Source organism: Hippocampus guttulatus, chromosome 22 (genome assembly GCF_054856545.1).
Source record: "Hippocampus guttulatus isolate MCC_2025c chromosome 22, RoL_Hgut_1.0, whole genome shotgun sequence".
Taxonomy (NCBI): domain Eukaryota; kingdom Metazoa; phylum Chordata; class Actinopteri; order Syngnathiformes; family Syngnathidae; genus Hippocampus; species Hippocampus guttulatus.
Window position 1 is genome coordinate 6,458,150 of NC_141282.1, and position 11,849 is coordinate 6,469,998.

At 47.7% G+C, this 11,849-nt stretch overlaps 1 long non-coding RNA gene across 1 annotated transcript in view; it reads right to left on the reverse strand.

Annotated features, from left to right (window-relative positions):
- Positions 1–7,056, reverse strand: part of LOC147186280 (uncharacterized) — a 28,911-nt gene extending 21,855 nt beyond the window's left edge. Inside the window, exon 1 of the long non-coding RNA XR_015099299.1 lies at positions 6,999–7,056. This is a non-coding gene — a long non-coding RNA (uncharacterized LOC147186280). The remainder of the gene's footprint in view (positions 1–6,998) is intronic.
- Between the last annotated feature and the right edge of the window lie 4,793 nt (positions 7,057–11,849).

An 11,849-nucleotide genomic window follows, 5' to 3' on the forward strand; every position in this document is an offset into this window, starting at 1 on the left:
ATCCATCGAGCTCAAAGTGGTTTGATAGCCAAACCGACCCCCCCCCCCCCTCCATCTGTCCCCACACCGACCGCAGACACGCAGGTTACATCGTCTCTGTCTGTCTTATCTCAGCCCCAGCTCGGCTTGGAGACCCGCAGCTCGTGCCCCGGCTTGCGTTGGAGATAAAGCCCAAAATAGAGCACTCTCGCTGACAGCAAGGAGATAAGACGCTTGCATCTGCAGCCCAGAGCTGGAAATGGGAGAGAGGAAGGGGTGCCGTTCAGAAGAAAGTCTCACAGTTCGATAGGTCATGAATATCGGCGTGCAAAAAAAAAAAAAAAAAAGGGTTCCTCCGCTTGGCCGTCGATTGCGTTCGCGGACCCGCGTCGGCGACGCCATGGCCAATTTGGTGGCCGCGGCCCGCGCCGATAAGAAAGCGGCGGCGCACCCGCGTGTGTCCGCACCTCTGAATGTCAACGAACAGCCCGCCCCGCCGCACATTATTCCGCCCGTGTCGCCGCAGAAGTGCATGTGAAAAGGTTTTTTTTTTTCCCTGCGCTGGCATGCGGAAAGCGATCGATAAGTGTGTGTCTTAGTAAATAAGATCATGTAGACGCGAGGAGGCCGTCGGCGGCGGCGTCTGGGCGTAAGCCCTCGCCTGCTTCGTTCATTCTACATTAGACGACGCCAGGCCGTAATTGAATTGGCCCGTACGAGCTCGGGGCTCGGGCTTCGCGTTTTCGCCTTTGACAGCCAACATCCGGCATTGAAGACGGGGATTGATGCCGCGACGTAACCCAAATTAGCGGCTCTGGGGGCGAGCGGATTTAACATGCGGCGCCAATCCCGTCGTGTTATTTGGCGGCAGATAAGCGCGTCGCGGCGATAAGATCCCAGCTAATTAGCCGTTCCGAGCCAATCGATGACTGGGAGATGCAAAACGGGAGCCAAACACGCGCGGAAGTGGCTTGCGTGGAACGTCAAGTATTCTTCTCGTGTTCCAGAAAGGCGGCACGTCGGGTTCAAATCTTGGGTCAAGTTTTCTCCAACCTGCTGAAGACCTACAAGAGGAGTCTAGACTTCGGACTTGACTTCACAGTTGTTTGGATGTTATTCCGGCCAAACTTGTCCGAGATTCAACCTACGGCTCACGTGCAATGCTCATTTTCCCCACTAGGACGGAGCCTCAGCGCACTTGTAGTTAGCGATGTCCGACGCCAGCCCAGATGCAAAATATGAGATTGTCTGGTCGGGAGAAAGGCTGATGAAGTATTCAGATCGAGTTCCCCAACCCAACCCGAGCCACCCCCGGCTCATTCTCTCACAAAGCACGGCAACGGCAGTGCAGCGGTGGTTTTTTTTTTGCAAAGGCGCAGCGCCTCTTATTTCACTCTGAGAGAGGTCGTAAATGATGTAAGAGGAAACGTCCGCGGCTAATGAGTCCTGCGAGTGTGCGGCCCGGCGCTCAAGCAAGAACGACAAACACGGCTTCCTCAACGTACAAAGCAGGACGCCTCATTTTTGGAGTGTCGTCCCGCGACAACAACGTCAACGGGCGCATGCGGTCATAATCCTATGTGACAGGGGCAGTCGAGGGGAAGTGAATCGGAGAACTTAGAGGGGGGGGGGCTGCACTTAAAGAGACTGAAAGAAGTGGACGCTCATGTCCGACGATCCAGCTCCGTTGAGAGGATGACCAAGGGGGGGGGGGGGGGCGCTTGCAAGGAAATTTGGACTCTCACAGTTTCTGGAGCTTGCAAACATTCATTGGATTCATTCCTCTCATTTGATCCAATGCTACCTGAGGTTGTCGAGATGGGAAGCAAAGGGCAAATGAAAATTTCTTTTTTTTTTTTTAAACACCATGCCGAATCATTTCTTCCATGCCACACGTCCGATCCATCAGTCTTTGGTTTCGGTCACTCCTCATTCCCAAGCCGCCCTTTTGTTTACCTCGTCCACCCTCCTCCATTTGTCTCTCATCATGGCCGCCATCCGTTGCAAGTAACGGAATGAACGAGCGGCGTATTGGATGGGGCTCTGGATGAGCCAGCCCCGTAGGTGTCTTGAGTGGGCGCCGCTCAAAATGGATTCGGAGAAGACGGCCCAGAATAACACACTTTGTCTCTTCTGGCTTTGTCCTTCGCCTTTCATGTTGGCTGTCAGTCAACAGCCCAAAGCACAAAGATGATTTCAAAAGAAGACCGCTGATGAATCCAATATGGCTCTCCACAGCACTCCATCAGACCTGCAGTGTTGCTCAATTTTCAAACTCCAAAGGTTAAATTCCTTTCAATCAATCAGATGCGTTCTCTCTATACTGTATATCTATATCTATATCTATAGATATAGACATACAGTATATATAATGTCGCAAGCTCTCCCTTCATATGCTTCATATGCTTTGTTTTTTTTTTCCCCCCAACCTACGAGATCACACTTGCACAGAACAATCTGTTGAGTATCACAGATACGATATTGGCTGAACTGCGTGTGTGGGGTTGAGGTAAAAAAAACAAGTAAACAAAATAAGCAGCACACATGCTGCTTTCACACACGCTGGCGCAAAACACGTTGACCAGAAACTGTATTAAAAAAAATAAATAGTGTCTGTGGTGCCTACAAAATTACAAAAATCAGTTTCAGTGAAGAAAGTGCCAGCGCTTCACAAACAAAAAAGTTTTTGAATGTGAATGGCAGGTTTCAGTAAATGTCATCACCCATTTTCACTCCTGTATGCCTTAATTACAGATCGTGATTGTTTAAAAAAAATTTAATTACAAAAAAAATCTCTGTGGCAGATACCTGGGAAGCAAATGCGCATGCACCACAACAAGCTGGTGCTAAATTATGGATGGTCATAAAAATGCATGTAAACGACCGCTTTACTCGACGGGCTGGTACTTACACACCGAGAGAAATACGCAGGGTGGAGCGCTACAAAGGCCCCAATAAAAAAAGAAAAAAAAAAGAAAGAAATACTGGTAAAAAAAAATTCCCAAGTCAGCTGACATTAGCGACTGACAGGATAAGCGATCAAGAAAATGAATGGCTGGATGGATGCAAGCATGAGCACACATTTTTGGTGGCAGGTGCTCAAGCCCATAGAAGGGTACCCATTTCCCATATTATTCATGTATTTAAGAAGAAAAAAAAATAAACAGTTGCGTTTTTACACTTAATTAATGATGGGGGAAAAATAAATAAATAAACCACATTTCGGACTACACATTTGCATATTGTGTCGGTGCCCCAGTTTCGCTGACATATGGGAGTTTGTAGGATTGTCTGGACACCGTGTCGGAAGAGTCACGAGACCAGACACCTGCTATAACCCAAAAAAATATTAATAAATTATGAATCGTTGCCGAGCACGCGTGACACACCGCATGGCTGACAGCGGTGGCCAAGGCCAAAGAGCTGCGGAATAAACAACATATTCGACACGAGAAAGCATGAAGGTTATGAGTCCTTGTTAACTTTAATGGACTTCCTTTGAACGCAGAGTGGAATCCTAATCGACTTTTGTGCTTTGTGGACGCAAAACTCAATTAAAATAGCCGGCGAAAGCCATTTAAGCCCGATGAAATATTCAGTGTTGATAGAGGCTTCACTGTATGTTTAGGCAACATTAAATCGGAGAGCGGAGCTTGTCCTTTTAATATATCATGAGTCATGCGTGCTAAGCAACCCCCGTTTGCTTTCCTCATCAGCCTCCACCCACGCCCCAATACCATTTCACACTTACAAAAAAAAGCATGAAGGGGGGAAAAAGGCAGAAAGAGAGATGCGTGGCCTTAAATCAGCCTAGATCGAAAATCATAGCCGGCAAACGACTGGACGCATTTCATGCAGCCGTTATTCTACACCACTTAACTTTCAGATATTTTATCCTCCTCATTTATTGAGCGTGCTTCTATTTCCATATTTCCCGGCAGAGTTTTCACCATTCCAATTTCAACGTAATCCATAAATTCACACCATACGGGCTGTTATTTCAAAAACTCACCCACAATTCCACGCTGTCACCGAGAAAATCCCCATTCGTTCCAATGCCTCGACTCTGCTGCGCAACTAGCGCGCCGCTTTTAAAGGGGTTGAAAGGAACCGCTTTGATTGGCCATGGTTGAAGTCAGCTGTGACCACTCCCACAGCAGGACCGCCCTCCCTCTGGCGGATCTGCTGGGACTGCACTCGTTTGCGAAATTGCCAACAATGGGTCTCACCCATTTCCTGGCAGTGTTGCCTAGACTTTTGCTCAGAGCACCAAACAGCAAGAGTTTTCCTGACTTATTAAGCAGCACGCCTAATTGTGAAAAAGACATTCCAAAAATAATTATATTGAATTGTACCACACGTTGCACACCACCTGGAGGGCCATAGCATACCCCCAGCGGGCTTGCGCACCGCAGTTTTGCAATCCCTCTTCGAACACAATGACCGCCCCCCCCCCCCCCCCCCCTCTTGCAGTAAATTCAGCAGAATGTCTGATGAATGATGATACATTGGCTCCATGCTTGGGGGTCATGAACAATCATCATATGACAGCTGCCCGCGAGAAAAGTGGATTACACGAGTGGTTTTATCTCCAAGTCTCAATCCCTCCTTTTTGACAAGGCCCCGCCAGTGAGTTTCCCCCTCGGTCTTGTAAAATTTGCTCCAGCCACGGGTAGTGACAAGGAGAGACTCGTCGCTGTAAATATCATCATTCACACCTGAAGGTCACCGCTTTGGCACCGTCTCCTCGGAGCACGTCAGGAGGAGAGACACCAGCGCCAAAATACCATTAGCATTTCATCATTAAGTCTATAATATGCGTCCCAAATGTCAATTTGCATAAATTGTCATGCCCGGTCAAAGGGCGGCGGCCTGTCTTGCGTGTCTCCCCTAGTTTTCGTCCAAAGACAGGAGAGACTTGACAGGAGGTGTGAAGTTTCCACCCATGATTAATTTAGCTCTTCCTGTGGCGGCCGGCACGTCACAAACGTTTGTCGTCCCGATGATGCCGCGGCGAAAAACCGGAAGCGGCAGCAATGCCAAAACCCATTTGGCGCTCCGCGTACGGCGTTCGGAATTTGTGTGGGAATCACACGACTGAAATTCGATCAGCTTCACAGCGTCTCACCTGAAGGTTTCTCTATCATGCCAGTCAGGGCGGATTGGAGTTGCGGCCAAGCAAAGCCCCCTCGAGTGTATTTTCGCTCTCAGTGATTCTGCCTTTGTCAGGCGACACCCAGCTTGCAACCCCCCCCCCCCCCCAACCAGCGACTCCCATCATTCACCAGATATTGTTTTCTTTCAAGAAAGTCATAAAAAAAAGAATAACAACTCAGAGGAGTGCGGCAAAGCCCAACTCCCCAACACACGTGAATAAACCGGTGGGGATTTGCTTTCCAGACATGAAAAATATTCTTCTCCAGACCACAAAACCTCAATGAAGATAATCTGTCACTCAGAAATCAGCTCCTTGCTAACAAATAACTGCAGGGAGAACATATGCTTTGCTGGAGTAATGAAAAAAATAGACTCTGAGGTTTGGCCACGCATGGTAGAGTCCAGCGCCTTGCATGCACAGGCTAAAACCTATGTTTAATTTCCACTCTCGCGCCGCACCGGCTACTCCATGAATTATTAATGTCCGTCGGCGGAGAAAGGCGGCAGTTCATTTTCGAAGCTCTGTATTTTTGTCGGGTGGGAACAAGAAACACAGTGATATAAGATTGTGAGGTTCGGGGGCAGCTTAGTGGGGGGGTCACAGGTGATTTCATCGGACCGACCACCAACCGCTTGGGGTGGCTTCATACCCAGAATACTCAAGTGCGATGTGCTTTTTATCAACCGGATGAACCTACGTTGCACATCACAATGTCACGGTGCCTCAAGCGCCGAAACTGAGAGCAAAGAAACTGTAGTAAGACTTCTCTAGCCAGTTGACGTTGTAACATTAGGTTGGTGTTAGCTGCCTTTCAGCTACTCTAGGTGTTTTTGAAGAGACATGTTTGATAGTATCATCTGCATACAGTTGCCAATTTATCATTTCATCATGTCATTTATGCATATCGGAAACAGTAGTGGACCGAAAATGGATCCCTGTGGCACTCCCAAGTCATTCGGACAGAGATTTGACTTTAACCGGTTGTCCTTGTCTTCCTTCCAGGTAGGAAAACACGACAGAACCGCATCGGACATTTAATTTTCTTTCCCCTGGCTCCTTGTTGCCAAGCACATTTCCCTGGACTCAATCATGACTATGAAGAATACAGAGCATGCATTTGAGAAATGCTGTGGCGAGGCAACAATCCTCCTGTTCTCATCTGTCTCAAATTCATCACAGGGGGCAAACGAGCCCTCGTGACAAGCGAGTGGGAGTCGCTCATTTGGCACAAATGCACCACGTTCTAAAAGAGAGCAAATGTGTTCCTGACCCATATTCTCCGCCTGCATATAGAAAGCAATCGTCCGACCCATCTGCTGTGACGCTCCCTCCCCAGAGCCCGGTGGGAGGTTGCGCTGCTTCACCGCTGTGATAGGTGCAGCCACACTGGGAAGTTTGATTCATGGTTAAAGCGTCACAAAGCGATCTTTTTTGCGCCCGCGCACACTTCCCGCAGGTGCCGTGTCACGCAGGTGCGGGTGCCGCGCCGTGGGCTTTGTTTGACGCATAAATCATCAATGTCATTATCGCACCCAATTCGAGCACCGAGAGAGGGTCCAAATGAGATGGAGGTCAAATACGGAAGCTCGCATACAAGACTGGTGCAATCGCTTGAAGCAAGTTTGAATGAAGTCATGATAACAAACGTCATGTATTTTTGCTATACGATAGATTTTTCAACGTGCCGCAGATAATATATCGTCGGCGTGGCGAATTATTTTTGACGCCCGACATAGATGACTCAACTCCCTCCACACGTTTCTCCGTCTTTGTCTTCATTTGCATTGGAGCAAAACTGTTGCCTAATGACACCGAAGGGAAATAAATGTTTACAACAACAGACTGATTGCTTACTGCTCACCAAAGCGCACGGTGCACACATTGCGCAAAAGCCGCCAGACGAACGCAGGGGATGAATTGGGTTCCAGCGACGGCACGCTCGATGCGCTTGGATGGCCCGTCAAACAAGAATCCAAAGGAAACACTTTCCTGAATTCTTTGATCGGCTTCCATTGACTTCGGTTGAAAAATCTCCTGCGAGCGGCCTCGTTTTTAAATCTCATTTCCAGCGTCTTTTCCGCCCATCGTTAGTGTCGATAACAACACTTGACATCGCTCGACAGCACAATCCATGCATCCGTTGTATTCCGGGCTGCTTTCAAACGCTCTCAAAAGGTCTCCACCTAAAACATGCTTATCGGAGTCAACAGGCTGTGTGTGTGCGTGAGACACGTCACTTTTGTCTCCAAGCAGATGTTGCGCTCCTTTCCGTGATCACGCGTGTTCCCGGAACAAAACAGCCGATGCATGCTATACGGCTGTGCCGTCTGTTTAGCACAAGATATGCGCGCTTCGTTCGAGTGGCGGAAGAGGATTGGCCTTCAGTGCATCAACCGAGGCATTGCGGCCCACGCCGCTCCCACGTGAGACATTCAGTCGCAGGGATTTAAGTGACTTTTCTTGCATATATTTATTTCGGCATATATTCCGAGCGATTCGAGCCTCGACATCCGACCGCTGTGTCACCTTCAGTCTCGGGACCATCTCATTTCAATATTATACCCCAAGAAAGAGCATGGTTGAATAGTCACGGACAGCTCTTTACTGGCAAGTGGGACAGTGGAGCGGTAGAAAAAGTGCATTTGGCCAATCTATCTGGGGGGGTGAGTCATGACCAGAGTACATTACAGATGGAAATGTCATTACCAAACAGCGGCAGAGGAGGACGAATCAGGAGGAACCCGAAGCTGGATGGCGAGGACAGAGGGGAAAAATGTCTTTTAGATGCGATGGCGGTCTTCTGACATTGATGATAAACGAGCGTTTGAGTTTTTAGACTAATATCAAAATGACTCGCCTGGACTTGCTTGAAAGGTTATTTGAAAAAGTGTCCTAGAATGTCGAGTCGACAAATTTACTTGTAATTTTTGTTTGCCCATTGATTTATTTTTTTGCAGAGCGAAATGACATGGCAATAGGGTAAATCAATCTCGTCGCTCAAGCCCCAAACAAAAGAGCCAGGAAAACCCAATTAAAAGGGATGATGACAGCTTGATTTATCTTCTCACTGGCACCGTGTCAAGTCGTTTCTTCTTGCTCATTGCTCTTCGACTGAGACATTCTTCACAAGAGCTTGAGTGCAACGTTGCTTGCAACAAATTTGTCCAATGCCCTCATCGTTGAGAGGAACAGAGGGCTAACAACGGAGCCCTGGGGGACTCTGCAAAATACCATTACATGAAAGAAATACAAAGAAATACCTTCAAAACTTCTCAACATCTCAATTCCTCAGTGAAATTATATCGAAGCCAATGTATTGCAAAAGACACTGAATGCGCTCCATCAGGCGTTTCGCCTTGAATGTCGGCACTTTTATCTGAGCTCTAATGATGCATGAAAGTGCTGACTGAACTCCCCTACCTTGACTTTGCGTGAGTACACCGCATGCGGCGCACTAAGGATGAAGAAGAGTGAAGAAGAGGGAGATTTGCAGGTGCAAGTGGGAGATGAAGCGACAACGAAAAACAGGAGCGATCGGCGTGTTGCAAGACTGTGACGATCATAGCGAGAGGCGGCGGAGCTGAAGAACTCAAACGGTGAATCATCGACCGGCGCGCACATTAAATCTGCCCAAGTGGTGGCGGGCACAGCCGCGGACGGCTAAATTGTCTGCACATTCCGAGAGGCGGCCTGCGTCTCTATCGTTTGGATCATTTTATCGGTCGTTTGTTCAGCCAATACACGATGTTCCAGTCGCCTTACTTTGGCTTGGATGCCACCTCCTTCACACCAACGTGGATACTGCCTGTGTGGCCACACTTAGTGAGCTCCTGATCATGAGTCACCACCTTCGTGTTGCTCACACTTTGAACCGTCAGATGAACAGTGTTTTCCATTGACGGCCGACACGCACCACAAAAAAATAATAATAATAAAAAATAAAAATGGTTGTACGACCCCAAAAATGGCCGACCTCCAGAGCTCGGCTCCAAGAGCAACAGCAAAAAGTCATCGTTACGGGCTGCTGATAAAGACCCAGTCGGAAAAAACTGAGGGCAGCTATTTCCGAACCCAAAGCTAGTTTTTCATTCTGAGCGACTGTCAGATTCATTTCCTCCGCACCCATTTTAATCCCGCACCTGAGAGCTCCCAATTAAAGAGCGCCTCGGCACTTCCATGTGTCCTCTCTCTATTATCGATGTCAGACTTAGAGGGGTTTTTGGCTCGCCGACAGGGCCAACAGATGCTGATTTGTCAAACTTGAGAAAGCACAGCGAGGATCCATATTTTCCCTCCGCGAGCCCGCGCGTGTATAGCGCAGCAGAACGGAGTGGAGGGAAATCAAGTGGCCAAATCTTTATCTCTCATCCATCTGGCAATGGGAGGCTGAACGCAACCAGGCGGCGCTCGCACTTTGACAAAACGCTGACTAATCCGGGCCAATTACGAGACGAGCGCGTAGAGGTTCCGGCGGAAATCAAATCGCTCATTTGTGAAACGCTGTGTTAAACGAACAATGGCGTCATCATCGGCGCACTTGATCACCGGATGAAGGTCCATTAGGTGGCGGCGCGCCGTTGCCTTTAAGGAGGCGTACGGCATTTCACGCGGGGGGCGCAAACAAATGAATTGCTTGGAGAGGAATTTCCCTCCTGTCAGCACTCTTGAAGTTCCTCATCAAGCAGTCAGTCTGGTTCATAAATTCAAGGTCATGCAAAAGCTCATCTCGTGAAAAGCACCGATTGCGCAATCAATCAATATTATGCTTCCCTTGTGAAAAGCACCAGTGCAGATCGAACCAAACATGGACCAACAACAATACTGTTTGTCCTCCACAGGGTTGAGGATAACTGGAACCTCTAATTAGTTCTATCTCAATTGCCCCGATCCAAACTCGACGCGGCCATGACAAACGCTTAATGGCTTTGCGTCTCGCTTTCGTATCTCCACGCTGTGATGAATCAAGTCGCCCAAAACAGCCAAATAAATCCTGATTTTGTACAATGACGCATGAAAACATCCTCAAAAGGGGGCCGTTTGGAATATTGTGCATCCTCACAGGTGCGCTGGAGCTATGTCTGACATAAAGGTAGCTTCTGCATAATTCAGGTGAACCTGTCTCCGTCTTCCCACCACCTCCCCCATCCTTGCTTCGCTCTGTCTCTCTGCCTGTCTCGCTCCGATATATCCTCATGCGTCCTCCTCTCAAATCTCTCAAATCTCTCCCACTGAGATCCTTCGGCACTTTCACCTTCAGCGGAAAAGCAACATATCATTTTTACAAGCTCTGATAAGGAACTTAGATGACTCCTTTCCCTTTGGAAGGTGTACGCCTGTCCTCAACCCACACACACACGTACACACACATGCGCGCTACAAAATAATTTCATCACGGCACGGGTTAATTATTCAGAGATGTCACATTAAGGGTCTAATTGGATAAATGTGATGACTCCTTCATTGTGTTAGCAATCCTGTTACTCAACCAGATATGAACGGATGATGAATTAGGATGAACAGGAGCCCAGGAGGGCTTTCTCTTTCTTGGGAATTAAAAAAAAAAAATCTTTTTTTTGTTGTTGTCAATTTGTGTTGAGTAAGTCATGAAGATAGTGAGGTCATTTTATAATTGGAAAAAAGTGTCAACTTTACCTGAGCTCTAGCTTGTCTTGTCACAGACTGGACTATTTATTGGACATATCACACCAGTGATGGGACGGGCATTGACCTTGGCCTTCAGCGGGGATTGATTTGACTTAATCCTGTCATGTTCCTGTTCTTGGCCTGGTCAGCAGGTGGCAGACTGAGCGGACTTTCTGGCTGCATACCTGCTGCCAATCTTTTAATTAAGGAACTGTGTATTTAAGGACCTGCAATCTGTCTGCTGGTTGTCGGAGTATTGTTTATGCCTTGATGCTTCCTTGCCCACAGACTCTTTGCTATTGATCTCGTCGTTTTCGCTTTTGAGGGAGGGGTACTGTCATGATTTGGTTTGGGACCAACAGGTGGCACTGTAAGGCACCCCCTGCAGTTGCACACCTGTTGGTCATTATGAAATTATTAGTTGTATCAAAGGGCTCCTGCCCGAACACTCAGTGTCGGGTCATTGTTGCTGTTTGCTCTTGGCTTCTGTCATGTTTGTTTGTTGCTGTTTGTTTTGGTCACGGCTCTGTTTTAGCTTCAGTTGTGATTTTTGTTTGCTACTTTGGACTATTTTTGTTTTGATTCAGTTTTCTCTGTTTTATTAAATATAATTTGTCAAGTACACCCTGCTCCTCCCTCCTGCCTGCTTTTTGGGGTCCACCACCATCTTGCTACGTGACAAATCCACCTTTTCGTACCACAACGATCACATCATAATGTAAAAAAGGAGAAGGGAAAACCCCCCAGCACTGCTGTATTAAAACGCAATTCATTCATCAACTGGAGCAGTTCAGAATCGGTAATTGCCTCGCAACAGGACAAAAACTTAACTAGAGATGCTGATTTTTAATTGTATTAATGTATGCAGATTGCAAAAGATGCGTGTTGCTTGTTCTGACCACTAATCACGATGAATGCTGACAATGTGGACTATCAATCTGAAACAGTCCCACTGCTAGGTTACAGCACGACTGGTTTCGAAGGCCACATATCAACACAGCAAGGATAATAAACCCAGAAGGGCACTGAGGTCTGCAAACTGTGGAGCCCAGGTTTCAAAAGCAGCATG